General features: G+C 50.7%; 1 long non-coding RNA gene across 2 annotated transcripts in view; it reads left to right on the top strand.

Annotated features, from left to right (window-relative positions):
• Nucleotides 1-14,625, top strand: part of LOC144823223 (uncharacterized) — a 94,234-nt gene that overhangs the window by 45,596 nt on the left and 34,013 nt on the right. The window contains exon 3 of one of the 2 annotated variants that reach the window (XR_013608753.1): nt 9,872-10,628. The exons of the other annotated variant lie outside the window; for it this stretch is intronic. This is a non-coding gene — a long non-coding RNA (uncharacterized LOC144823223). Of the gene's footprint in view, nt 1-9,871; nt 10,629-14,625 lie in introns of those variants that run through there. 2 annotated transcript variants of the gene reach the window in all.

Genomic DNA, 14,625 nt, shown 5'->3' with positions numbered 1-14,625 from the left:
ATAGACGAAGTACCGTAAGCTTACAGTACGCGTACCTTCCCGAGCACGAGCTGAATGCTAATTGGCTGTCAACACTCCAAACCAGGAAGTGTTGGCAGCCATCTTGTGCCTCAGTTCTACCCAGACAGAGCCACGAAATATGTTTGTCCGCCTTCGTCTGATGCTCCAATAGCGGATCCCGCAGGCCCAAGACGACAAAGGACAAGGAATCCGGGATCGGATAACCCAGTATGTCTTTGATATGAGATAAAATCTCGGCCCAGAAGGGCCGTATGACCGGACAATCCCACCAAATGTGGTGAAAGTCTCCCAACAGGCCACAGCCCCTCCAGAAGCGGTCCGAGGTCGCCGGAAATATGCGATGTAATTTTGAGGGGTAGAGGTACCAATCGAACATAGTTTTAAAATGGGCATCCCGTAAGTCCACTGAGTGATTGTGAGTCCTAATGTCTCGCCAGAGACCCTTCCATTCTCCTTCCGCTATGTCCCTACCAACCAGGCCCTCCCAGTGGTCCATGTAGCGGGGACGAGGAGAAATTACCATACAAAGCAAAAGTTTATATATGAAGGAAATCGTCCCCTTCATCGTGTCGGTTCGTAAAAGAAAGGCCTCGAAGAGCGAGGCCGGTCTAGTAGCTGCTTCTCTCAGTCCCGTCGAGGTCGCCCAGTGGAGCAGCTGGGTATATCGGAAGTGTTCCGTGGGCGGAAGGCCATAGTCACGCATGCAGTTAGGAAATGAGAGAGGCTCCGTGCCATGAAATAAATGCGTAAGGGCCCTACAACCTCCCTCTCTCCAAAGTCGAAACGGTCCCTCCTGCAATGCCGGCGGAAAGGCCGGATTAAAATGCAAAGGAGTGAAGGGGGAGGGGAACGTCGTCCAGCGTTCATCTCCCGTTACCGTGTCCCACACCTTCAAGACAGTGCCCGTGGGCGTGCTGATGTAGGCGTTTCTAGGCCTATCCACTTTGGGCTTCCAGGCCAGGTCCCAGACCGACCTTCCAGCCACACTCCTGTCCATGTGCAGCCAGTGTTTCTCGGACTCTTGCTGCGACCATTCCACCAATACCCGCAACTGTGCGGCTTTATAGTACAGGTGCATATCCGGGAGTCCAACTCCCCCTTCCTCCCGCGGGCGCCGCAGAGTCGCAAAGGAAAGGCGCGCCCGGCCTCCCTGCCAGATGAACTTCAACAATAGAGTCTTAAGACGCCGAAAGAAGTCCATCTCTATAGGGATGGGAAGGGCCTGGAAGAGGTACAAAAACCTAGGGAGGAGGACCATCTTAATAGCATGGATCCTGCCCAGCCAAGAGATGTACTTCGGCTTCCAGCGGTCCAGTTCTCCGCGCACAGCCGACAGCATAGGAGGGAAGTTTGCCGTGAATAGGGATCCAACAGAAGGTGTCAGCCGGACACCCAGATATAGTAGGGTGGCCGGCGCCCATGCCAACGGCGTAAGCGGGCGCAGTCGCTCTAACTCGGCTGGCGGGAGCGTCAAATTTAAGACATACGATTTGTCAAAATTAACTTTAAACCCAGCCACTCCCTCATAGCTGGTCAGCAGAGTTTGAATGTATGGCAGAGATTGAGCCGGGTCCCCAACCGAAAGCAACACATCGTCCGCGAAAAGGGAGATTTTATGCTGTTCGCCCGAAAAGGGGATTCCCTGTATCTGCTCCCTCTCACGCACCGCAATGGCCAGAGGTTCAATGCTTAAAGCAAAGAGGAGGGGTGAAAGAGGGCAGCCCTGTCTGGTTCCCCTGGAGTGAGCGAAGCTGGCGGAGCAATTCCCATTAACCACCACCCTGGAGTTGGGATTGCTATAGTTCGCACGGATCATGGTGATAAAGTGGTGCGAGAAGCCAAAGGCCTCCCGGGTGCGGAACAAGAATCCCCAGTCCACCCGGTCAAAGGCCTTTTCCGCATCTAACCCCACCAGTACCTCTGGGATACGGAACCGAGAGGCTTTCTCTATGAGGTGTATAACCCTTCTCAGATTGTCATGCGTCTGACGGCCCTTGATAAACCCTGATTGATCCGGGTGTATGATGGCCGGCATCAGGTCCTGGAGCCTGCGCGCTATGATGGTGGAATATAGTTTAGCATCAACATTGAGAAGAGCTATCGGACGGTACGACGGACAGCGAGACAGGTCTTTACCCGGCTTGGGAATCACGGTGATCACAGCCTCAGCCATGGTGCCCGAGGTTCGTCTCGTGGCTGCCATTTCGTTGAAGAGGGGTACCAAAAAATCACAGAGCTCTGATGCAAAAGATTTATAAAACAACGCCGTGTAGCCATCTGGCCCCGGCGCCTTGTGGAGCTTCAGATCCCTAATAGCATCCAACACCTCCGATCTGGAGATGGGGGCAGCGAGATGTTCATTCCACTCCTTCGACACTCGCGGGATGGGAAGGTCAGCCAAAAAGCGATCCTGAGCCGCTTGATCTAGGGAATCACTCTTATAGAGTGCCTCATAAAAACGACCAAAGATATTTGCCTTATCCACATCTCTATGGTGTAACGACCCAGAGGGGTCCAGGATGCCGCCGATATAATCCCTCTCCCTCCTGTCCCGGAGTTGACGCGCCAAGTGCCTGCCTATTTTATTCCCCTGCGAGTAGGAGACACGCCGTAGCCGAAGGAGGGTAAACTCTGCACGGTTGTTATAGTGGGCCTTCAATTTGCCCCGCACTGCAGTCAGTGGTCTAAGAGTCAATCTAGACGGGTTGGTTTTGTGGGCTTGTTCTAAAACAGCCAGTTCCGCCTCTAGGTCTTCTCGTTCCTTCCTCCTCAACCTATTGAGGTTGGCGTTGAGACTGAGGCAGGTGCCCCGCAGGGAGGCCTTACACGCATCCCAAGTATTAAAGATGGAGGTGTCCGAAGCCGGGTTGAGGGTCAAAAACTCCCCTAACGCTTTACGCAGTTCCTTGCACGAGGTGTCATCCCAGACAAGCGCCGGTGGAAAGTACCACTTCCTCACCCCATCTCCTCCGGACGGCCAGTGGAGCCCTAGCTCCAGCAAGCTATGGTCAGACACAGAAAGGGGGAAGACGCTAGAATCCCGGACATCTCCCCTGAGGGCCTGGCCTACAAAAATATGATAGAGTCGGGAGTAGGTATGATGAACATGAGAGAAGAACGTGTAATCTCGCATTTGTGGGTGCAGGAATCACCAGCTGTCAATCAAACCAAGCTCACCAACCATACTCCGAGTTTCGGTAGAAAAAACCCCAGCGCCCGCTCTCTGAGCTCGGGAGCTGTCCAAGTCCTTGTCCCAAACCATGTTGAAATCCCCCATTAGAACCACATGCCCTTCAAAAAAATACCCCGCCCTGTCCAGCAGATCTCTGAGAAAAGCATTCTGCCCCGAGTTAGGAACATACACCACCACAAATGAACAGATCGTGCCATGAAGTACCCCCTTGACCATCAGCCAACGCCCCTCCTTGTCACAGCTGATCCCCATAGGTTGGAAGTGTAAAGATGCTCGGAACAGGAGTGCCACCCCTCTATGTTTTGTAGATGCAGATGATCTATAAATGAGCGGGAAGTGCCTATGGCGTAATCGAAGCTCATCTTTACGCGCCAGGTGGGTCTCTTGGAGCCCCACAATATCTAAGTGGTGATCGGATAAATATTTCCAAATCTTCTGGCGCTTCTGAGGGGAGTTGAGGCCCTTCACATTCCATGTCCCAATACTAAGCGGCATGGGGACTAATCAGAACCCCACCCCTGCATGCATAACACGACAGCCTGCCTATTCCCACCCCCTATCAAAGGCAGCCAAGCAGACCCCCATGCTCCATCCAGCACCGGACCTCCATAGATCACTGCAGCCCTCCCAGATCTCGGCCGCCCAAGCTCGGCGGCAGCTCCCACCCAGCAAGCAATCCCTCCCCTAAGCCTGACAAGCAAGAGCACAATCAACTCAGATGGAGAGAGAAAAAAGCATATTACACATCCACTCCAGACGCCACCACCGTTCAGCCCAACCTCCCCCCAAACTCCAACCCCCCGCAAAGACCCCCAGCGTCCCTCCCACCTACCTCCCCCCCCCCCCCCAAGACCAAAACCTGAACCTGAACCAAAAACAAACAAGTGTACTTAGCAGTCCCAGTGGATGGTAGTTCGGGAAGATCCTCCTGGGCTGGGGCCGGGGTACCATAGTTGGGACCCCAAGAGACTACGAACCGGGGTGTATTCTCCAAAAGTACAATCAAACCCTCGGTACCTGAAGTCCTGCGCCCCTCCGGCACCCACCAGCTGGCGGCTGATAGATCAGGCAGCTCCTGAGCTTTGCTGGGAAGATGCCAAAGTCGCCGAGGCCACCGAGGCTACTGCATCCCCCCTCTCCAACAAGCTAGCCGAACGGTCAGGTCTCCTGCTGTCCAGATCCGGGCCCACTCTCTGCCATGAGGAGGAACGCCTGCGTCTCCGCGGCGGCGAGCCGCCAGCTCCTTGTGAGGGGGTCACATGATCCAGCCCCAGAAGGTCCTTTGCCACTTGGAGAGAGCGAATCTGCACCAGCCTGTTCTCCCACCTGAAGATGATGCGGAATGGATTACCCCACGAGTAGGAGATTCCGTGTTCCCGGAGAAAGGCGGTCACTGGACGGAACTCCCGCCTTTTCTGAAGGGTTGAAGCTGCTAGGTCTTGATAGAGCTGCGGTCGGTGCTCCCTAAACTGCAGAGAAGTGATGGTCCGTGCCTTCCGAAGGATGCGTTCTTTAAGCTGGAAATCGTGAACACAAACTAATATGTCCGGGGGCGGTCCCCCTCTCCTCGGAAGACCAACCCTATGCACCCTGTCCATTCTGATTTCCCGGACCTCCTCGTCGTCCAACACCTGCAGGAAAAGGGCCTGGACATATCCCCGCAGATCACCCGCTTCTCCGTCCCACGGTACAGCGCGAATGCGGATGTTGTTCCGGCGGGAACGGTTCTCCAGATCCTCCGCGTGGGACTGGAGATCCAGGTTTTGCTCTGTAAGCCGAATGATGTCTTGCTGTAACTGGTGGACATTGTTCGCCATACTTAAATCGTGATCCTCCAAGGTGGCCACCCTCTCTCCAGTACCGTCCACATCCCTCCGCACTTCACGGAGGTCCGACGCGAGCTGGGCGCGAAGTTCCGAAATATCTTCTTTGATGGAAGCGAAGAGCTCCGTCATAAAGGCCTTGGTCGCTGGGGCCTCATCGTCCGACCTCTTGGGCGACGCGCTGGATCCAGTGGACGCCGGCTGCTGGGTAGATTTCGCTGCGCCATCTTTCCCAAGCTTCCCTTTGCGAGACGCGGCTGACATCGTGGCACCACCTAGACCGGATGCGGCACTCCCCCCAACTGCAGGCGGCGCGATCGGCACCCCAGTGTTCCACCACCTCCTGTTGATGCCGAAGCAGGTGCACCCCACAGTGCAGCGCCACCGATTCTCATGTGCTAGCCCTCTCAGGGTGGGCCCTCCGGCGTGGCAGCGCGGCTCCGCAGACCTTCAAATGCAACCATAGTGGGGGAGCGCGGCGAACCTCTTGCGAGACCCCCCGGCGTGCCAGGCAGCCACCGCCGTCGAGGCAGGCCAAAGCTGGGGCGGTGGGGAAGAGTCCTTACAGCCACCGAGTCCGCTTTGCTCTTAGGGTTGGGTTGGAAGCGCCCGCTCTTCAACTCCAGCAGGCCTCGCTCCAGCGTAATCTCCCCACACCTTCCAATGCAGTACAGCCCCCCCAGCAGTTGTTAAGCTGAGGCCCAAAGTCCGTAGCCCCCCCCAGTCACTTCTCCGCACCCGGCTCTCTCCTCAGCAGTGCAGGAAGACCGGGCCCGCCAGTGACGCAAGGCCGGGGATCACAGGCCTGCAGTTCTCAAGGCGCCCCTGGCCCAGTTCAGCCGTCTCCGGGTCCGGACCCGTTGCTGAGTCCAATCGCACCGCTACGGGGATAGCCTCCCGGAATATCAGCCACGCTGGAGCAAACGGGAAAGAGCGGGGGGTAGGGGGGGGGGGGGGCAAGGCGCCGTCACTCCGCCGGACCCCGCCGGCCCGCACCGCTGGCGGACACGCGGTGGCCGCCGCCCCCGACCCCAGCGTCGCCTCTCCTCACCCGCCCCTCACTATCAGGCCAGGTAGGCAATAAGGCTGAGGCCGCGAACGCCGGAGCTTCCCTCGCTCCACCTCAGAGTCCGCTCTATGCAGCCGCGTCTGGGACCCGGAAGTCCAGCCCCTCCAACACTCTAGGCCGGGTATTGCAGGGCCGCGCGGCGTCGTCGCTCCAGAGACCCCGTCCAGCCCTCCAAAGGTCTCGGTCGTGGCACCGGAGCTGACCCCCACTCGTCAGGGAGCCGAATCCGTCCCCGTGGGGCCGTAGAGCATGCCGCAAAACGTGCTGGACAAAGCTAAGCTGGGCTCGGCGCCGGAGGGACTTGAAAGACGTCCTACTCCGTCGCCATCTTGGCCACGCCCCGAAATATTTTTATTCATGCCGCATTTAAAAAAAAAAAAAGTAAAAAAGTTACACACTGGCCTATGTTCCTATGTTCTTTTTAAATTTAATTATTAGATCTCTGTGATGGGCCAGGGTGCAGGGCTCTTGTTCTTGTTCAATACGGGGGGGGGGGTTTAGAGTGAGTGGGGTCGCCTCTCACCAAGCCTCTCTTTGGCACCAGGGATAGCATCTCATGGGCCAAATATAATAAAAAAGGATGGGGCATGCAGACCCCATTCCCAAGCCTGCGAATGCCCAAGGGACCCATCCTCCAGGGGCGGTTCAATGACTGTCCTGGGGAGCCGATCCCCAGGACATAATAGTTTCCTTGCCTGCAAGAGTCTAGCAGCCCACCAGCAATATGCTCTATGCTCTTCAGCTGGGGTGCAAGAGCCACTCGTGGTTGTTTTTATGACTGCATTTTCTGGGCAAAACAATGTTAAAAGAGACTTAATGACATTGATTTTTTTTTAACAAAATGGGTCTCCGACTATTTATTTTAACATTTTCACCCACAAAATGGAATAATAAGAACTATGTTGACAGAAAGACCTATATTAAAGGGCTCTGACCAAGTGTAATTTAATTAAAATACACATTAGATTACAAATCTGTATCGAGGAAGATGATAGATCTGCTTTGCATATATTGATATGCTTATTCCTTCATTAAGCAAATAAATAGGCCCACTTTTATATTTTGGTGTTTTGACTGTTTGACGCAGCCAGTAAGTCTGCCTGAGTGGGCCAGAACCTATGAGACCAACCACACACATGCTGCTCATGCCAGAAGGTTGGGCATGGCGTGGGGTTGGGTGCACGTAGGTCAGGCCCTGTGACCAAACTCCCCCCCCCCCCCCCCCTCACCCCCACCACGACTCATGGCTCTGCGTGAAGGCTTGGCCGCAGACCTTGTTTTCAACTCCTCACTGCCTTCAGATGTGTGCAGCAGTGGGTTGGCTTTAGGTATGGTAATAAAATATTAACGTTTTTTAAAAACCCTGAATAAAAAACAATGGTTAAAGTGGCTTTATAGTTAGGTAAAAATGTTGGTGACAACATACATTTTTTAACTCAAAACACAGAAATTCTTTAATGTGTGGCGAGGGCACAAGTTATAGTTACTTGAGATAACTATAACTGATGAATCTTGGCAGACAAGCAACCCCCCAACTGCGGACAACCTTCAGCCTGCATCGAACCCGATGCAGGTAGCCAACCCCATGCTATGCACTGCCTTTACCCGTGCATAGTATGGGGTTGGCCACAGGGTCTAGTTTTCAGCCAATCCCCGCAGACCGCCAACTCTACCCTACTCACAGCCTTTTGGCATGCGCAGCGTGCAGTTGGTCTCTCATGTCCTGACCACAATCATGCAGAATCCATTCCCCGGGGCCACTTTTTAACCGCATCCATGCGGGGCATTTTCCCGCTGTGCGCTGGAAAATTCAAAAACCCACTTTACATGACGAGTTCACCTTGTCATGAGTGTACCAGAGGTACACCTCATGACGAGCTGAGCTCGTCATGAGCGTCGAAGGGGTTAAAGAGGGTGTGTTGCCCTCCTCTCAGAACCTTTGCAGGTTCCTGGGTTCCCATTCCCTCGAGCAGTATTTTTTTTTTAAATCGTTCAGGCAGAGCCCCATGAACCTTTGCAGTCCCCCCTGGGGCCTTTATTTTTTTTAAGGGGAGAGGGGGCACACGACAAACCTTACCAAGCCACTCCTGTTGCCAGGGACCCCATCCCTCTGCCCTAATTCACAATAGCGAGGAGGGGAGCGTGAAGCCTCCCCTCCCAATGCCTCTATTGGGCCCGGAGACCCCATTTTATGGGGCCTAATTCATAATAAAGTGAAAGGTGCATGCGGACCCCCACCTGTGCCTCTATCTGGCCCCATTACCCTGGCCATTGTTTTTTTAAGGGGAGTGGGGCACACAGCTCCCCAAGCCACGTTGGGCCCCAGAGACCTCATTCCCCGAGGCATTTTTTTTAATGGGGTGGGGATGCGTGGTCCTCCTCCCCAAGCCATTAGTGGCCCCAGAGACTCCATCCTGTGGGGACTTTCTTATATATTTTTTTAAGGTGCGGGGTAGCATAGGCCCTTCCCCTCACCACTTTGGGCCCGGGAGACCATATCCCCTGCATCCTTTGTTATTTGAGGGAAGGGGGGCGCGGGCCCCCTCCCCAAACTACTTTAGGTGCCGGGTAACTCATCCACTGAGGCCTTCTGTTAATTTTTATGGAGTGGGTGTGCAGTCCTTCCTCTCTAAGCCACTTTGGGCCCCAGCGACCACCATACCCTGGGACCCCTCTTTTTTTATGGGGCGGGACCAATAGTGGCCCAGGGGAATCCATCCTCCCAGGGCCTTTGTTATTGTTTGAGGGGCGTGGGTCCGCACTGCTGAAAGATGGATTCCCCGGGATCCAAGAGTGGCTTGGGGAGGGGTCCTGTTGGTCCCTTCCCCTTTATTGTGAATTTGGCCAAAGGGATGGGGTCCGCAGGCCAGGACTGGTTCGGCAAGTAGTGCCCCACTTGCGCCCCTCCACAAATATTAGCCATTAAAGACTTGTGGGCCCTGGCCCATTGTAGTTTAATTAAAAAAAGAATGCCGGACATTGTTTTGCTGCTTTCTTTTTTTTTTTAAAAGCACATGGGAATCTTGCTGGATTGCGGCTTTTTTATAAAACTAATATATATATATATATATATATATGCCTTTTGGGACCCCACTCCCAACCCACAAGGGCTGGGGGCAGGACATCCCTACCCTGCCTCCTCATAAATACATTGTTTCATAATCTCTGGACAGGAGACTAATTCCCCTGAGGCCTGGAATGGATGCCTGCAACATTTTTCTCATGTTGCAGGCAGACAATCAGAGCGCTCGCTCCCAAGGGGAGAATGACTCCCGCAGGAGCCAGTTGGCACAAAGGGAAAAAAATCCCCTGGCCCACTCGGAAAGCTCTTTTTTTCTCAATTGGGTTCAGAGGTGATGGAGCAAGGTGGCAAAACAAAATTGTGTACCCCTTGTGAAATCAATGTTCCATAACGTTAACGTTTACTAATGGTGTGTTGTGGTGAAATAACCAACAATAGTATAAGATGCACACAAATGTACACATGGGAATACTGATTTTGCTTGCATGAAGCAATATAATTAACTAATTTGTATTGTTATTGTGATGTGAACTAATGCCCAGCTTAAATATAAATAAAAGCAATATGAATGTGCTTATTGTACACGTTATTGAGCCAGAAAGTCGTTGGATATAAGTATGAAACGCATTTATGTGGCTTACTTGCTAGGTAATAACTAATAGGGAAACATTAGTACGGTGGGAGGTAAACAGAAGGGCTTTAGTTCCATATTTAACATGAATTTGTGTTTGTTTCTATGATAGTTCCAAAAGTGGCCTCTGAGGCCTAGTGAAAACATGGCTGCTCTGGTAAACTGCGAGCAAGTGCTGAACTGCGCATGCACACCCAAAGCCTGCAAGTGAGAATGAACTGCCTGTGCTCGGATGAGAAGTTCAAGGCTACTGTGCCCTGGAAGTCAGGATGGTTGCCAAAACATGGACATTCGAGTGTTCTGAACGTGGGAAAGAAACGTGAAGTTACCAGTCAAGGAAGTGGCTAGGCCAAAGACTGTCCTAAACAATTGCCTTTTATTAAACTGCTGAATCACCATGAATATGATGTTGTAATGGTGAGGAGATGCTCACCCATCCCAAATTTGTCCGTTCAGAACCCGAGTTGGTGATGTTAGATACTTTTTAGATAGATTAAGTTAGGAAATTAGGGTATAAAAAACCCTGATTTTGCTTAGAGGGGATCGCTCTTTTCGATTTCATCTCGAAGTGCTGTCGAATTGCAGATCGATTCCTGGATGTAAGATGCTTTGATTTATTTCTTGTTTGCTTTGCAGGATTGAGGGATAAGATGATGGCGTTAGCTAGGGATGTTAGGAGAGAATGAATTTGGAACTATCTGTTCTTTGCTAAACTTTTCAACTGATCTAGAAAATAAATGTCTATTTTCCGAGCTTTAAAATAAAATGATCATTCTGAAATAAAGTTTAAGATTTTTACTGAATAAAGAATTAATTAATGCATAAATGTCAGACATACTAAAAGTTTGCTTTTAATAAAAATTGGGAAATGGAAGATTAAATCTGGTCTTTTGATTTTCCTACGCCTATTTTTCTTTCTAGCAGATCCATTGCCACTATGGTGGTGTGTCTGAATAAAATTAACATTTGTTGAAAACCATGGTAAAACGTCTAGAACTGCAGGTGTAAATAATAACTAGTTGAATAGGTTTAGACACTCTACCAATGTTACAGCAGTACTCCTTTTTATTTCACCAATCCCTGATGTCGAATTAAATGAAACAGAGCAAGTGTGCAGTGTTATGGCCCCCACTGGTGAATTAATGCGTATCCGGATATTACAGGGAAACGGTGATGTTGATTTAGAAATTATTTTTGGAGTTCCGCTTTTGCAGTAACGCAATAGACCCTTGAATCCCTTTGTCCAGATACACAATTGTGTTTTATCCTTATGATCTCAAAAACTACTTTACTGAATTATACCAAATCCCAAAAAGCACGCTTCCTGTACTTCTATCTAGCTTCCTGGAAAATTTGGTTTGATTCCGTTCAGCAGTTTTTGCAGCATAGCCTTCCAAAAGTCTATGGAAAATAAATAGGAAATTTGGTCTTGGGATTGCCCTTTTTTTTCCTCGCCCCTCGCTTGGCAGGTTCACCACGAAACTTTCCATGAAGGAGCCGAGATCAATAATTTTTTTATAGACAGTTTTGTGAAGATTCATCTAAAAGCGCCAAAGTTATTAGCAAACCATATAACACTTTTACTATGGAAACCCAGATCTGTGACTGGAGGTGAATGTTTGACAATGTTCAACATTCCGTCCATCATCTTTTTGTGTTGCTATGGTCTCTAGCCTACCTTATTCATGTTTACAGGAAACATTGCCTGTGTTTTAAGTATCATCGTGAGAAAATTTAAGGGGACACACCCTTACCCCCAGTTTAGACAACTCTCCTGAGGCGGAAGCCTGGAGTGGTTTCTTTTAAGCTAAAGCTTTTTTAAATTACGCTCGAGGATTGTATTTTTAGATTGTATCACTATCTGCTGTTACTTGACATTACTGATAAGTAGAAACTGTTAAAATTAGAATAGGATTGTTTTACCGGTATCTTTCTCTACTGTTGCCTGACATCACGGTGGGGTGCATTGCAACCTAATCGCGGCGTGGAAGGGCTCCCATACACCTCGCGGGCAGCCATCTTGGGGGTCACAGGGCGGTTAGCGCTCTAGTGGCAGACACAGGGGGCAGGATAAAAGAGTGTATGCACCGAGGTTCAGGTTTCCAGTTTAGACAACTCTCCTGAGGCGGAAGCCGGGAGTGGTTTCTTTTAAGCTAAAGCTTTTTTAAATTATGCTCGAGGATTGTATTTTTAGATTGTATCACTATCTGCTGTTGCTTGACATTACTGATAAGTAGAAACTGTTAAAATTAGAATAGGATTGTTTTACCGGTATCTTTCTCTACTGTTGCCTGACATCACGGTGGGGTGCATTGCAACCTAATCGCGGCGTGGAAGGGCTCCCATACACCTCGCGGGCAGCCATCTTGGGGATCACAGGGCGGTTAGTGCTCTAGTGGCAGACACAGGGGGCTGGATAAAAGAGTGTACGCACTGAGGTTCAGGTTTCCAGTTTAGACAACTCTCCTGAGGCGGAAGCCGGGAGTGGTTTCTTTTAAGCTAAAGCTTTTTTAAATTACGCTCGAGGATTGTATTTTTAGATTGTATCACTATCTGCTGTTACTTGACATTACTGATAAGTAGAACCTGTTAAAATTAGAATAGGATTGTTTTACCGGTATCTTTCTCTACTGTTGCCTGACATCACGGGGGGGTGCATTGCAACCTAATTGCGGCGTCTCCACAGCCGGGGATGAACACGGAAGGGCTCCCATACACCTCGCGGGCAGCCATCTTGGGGGTCACAGGGCGGTTGGCGCTCTAGTGGCAGACACAGGGGGTAGGATTAAAAGAAATGGTTGCACAGAAGCGCAGCGGACGTGCGCAGCGGGCGCGCCAATGGCAAGCCAGACCGCGCCAGACCGCGCCCGGGGACCATGTCGATGGCACAATGACCCCTCGAGGAGTGCAGACTCGTACCTATTCCCTGGACTCCCTGAGGGCTATACAAACCCAGACGGGGAAGGGAAGGATAGACGGTATTTTGAAGATATCGCCAGGGCTGGAAGGACGAGTAGTCTGTACCCCCTGCCGGCCTCAAATGAACGCATCGGCCGAGTGTTTTACAAGAGGGGAAGGAACATCATACCATCCCAGCAGGAGAGAGAATTCACAGAGCCTCCTATTGTGTAATGTTAGATCCCGGGTGAAACATTCCTGTGAGATTTGGGACATGTTAGATACTCATGACCCCGACCTGTGCTTTTTTACTGAGACTTGGCTAAGTCAGGCGAGTCAACCAGCCATTACTCTAGCTATACCGGAGAGCTATAAGTTTATCCATTCTGATAGTCACAAAAACGGGAGGAGGGATTGCGATTGCATTCAAAAATCACCTAACTGTAAACTGGATATCAACAATGAATGATGACTGTTTAGAATTAGGAATCTTTAAGGTTACAGTGTCGGTCTCCGAGGGCTGGTATGGTGCTTTAATCTACCGGCCCCCGGGACCGAAAGCCAAGTTTACTGATCGCCTGACGGAACACATTGCCTTACACGTGTTAGCCAGTAACAGATTCATTTTGTTGGGAGATTTTAACTTCCATGGGGAAAACCGGTCCGACTTAGAAGTAAATAAACTTTTTTCGGCATTAGACATAATTGGTCTTTCGCCAAGAGGAGAAGGGCCCACACATATAGCGGGCCATCAATTGGACCTTGTTTTTTCCAACATTGACCAGCTTGTGTGTAAGACTCCAACATCCCTCCTCTGGACTGATCATGCCCTAATCGAGATTAGGATGCCGCTTGTGAAACCACATGCAGCTAAGCGCCCCATGAAAACTAGTTTCAGGCAGGGGAGGAAATGGCATAAACTCACGGTAGAAGCCTTTGAGGAGGTCTTTCCCACTGAACTTGCCCCCACTGCTAGTGAGGTAGGGGCTAAATTGGAGGCCTTCAATCTGACTATGGAATCGGCACTGGATATTATTATTCCCTTACAGAAGCAAAAGATCCTAACTAGGAGGGTCTCGGCCCCCTGGTACACAATGGAACTAAAACATGATAGAGCTTGTTGCAGAGACCTGGAAAGAAGATGGAGAGCGAATAAGTCCAATGACAATAAATTCTCATAGACAGGCGCTGGCCAAATACCACCTAAAAATGAAAGAGGCCAGGCGGATGTTCATCACGACTCAGATAGAGAGCGCGCCCAACACCTCCAAAGCTCTATTTGGAATAGTGAAGGAGTTTGTAGCCCCTACAGAATGTTGTCGAGCCACAGAGGAGTCACAGGAGCTATGTGACTCCCTAGGGTACTTCTTTCACAATAAAATCTCTAAAATCTATGAAAACTTCCCCTTGCCTGTGCCCCCCCATGAGGGAGTGCAACATTTGTTAGAAAGGACGGTTGAAACTGCAGCCTGCTCTTTATGTAGCTTCTCACCAATTACAAATGAGGAGGTCTTGAAAGGCTTAAGGACAGCTAAGTCGGGCTCTTTGAGTGACATCTGCACCCCAAGGATTATGACGCTGCTGGCCTCCAGCTGTGTTCAATCAATCACAGATATTTTCAACCTGTTAGTCTTTACGGGCACGATCCCTCCCATATGGAAGGAAGCCCATGTACGCCCGATTTAAAAAAAAAAACCCTCGGCGGATCCTACCTCCCTAGGAAACTATAGACCTATCTCCCTCCTGCCTCTTCTCAGCAAAATCCTTGAAGGGATCATTAACAGGCAGCTAAGTGCCTATCTCGAGACAAACCAGCTCTTGGACCCTTCGCAGTCAGGTTTTAGACCTGGGTTCAGTACCGAAATGGCGACTCTAGAGGGAACAGATTCGCTAAGACGCACTGTCGATGCAGGGGGGTCAGCAATCCTAGTTCTATTGGATCTCTCCGCAGCTTTTGATACCATCTCA

This window comes from Lissotriton helveticus, chromosome 1_1, assembly GCF_964261635.1.
Source record: "Lissotriton helveticus chromosome 1_1, aLisHel1.1, whole genome shotgun sequence".
Classification (NCBI taxonomy): Eukaryota; Metazoa; Chordata; class Amphibia; order Caudata; family Salamandridae; genus Lissotriton; species Lissotriton helveticus.
Note: the sequence above shows the minus strand (reverse complement) of the source record. Positions and strands in the feature narration are given on the sequence as shown.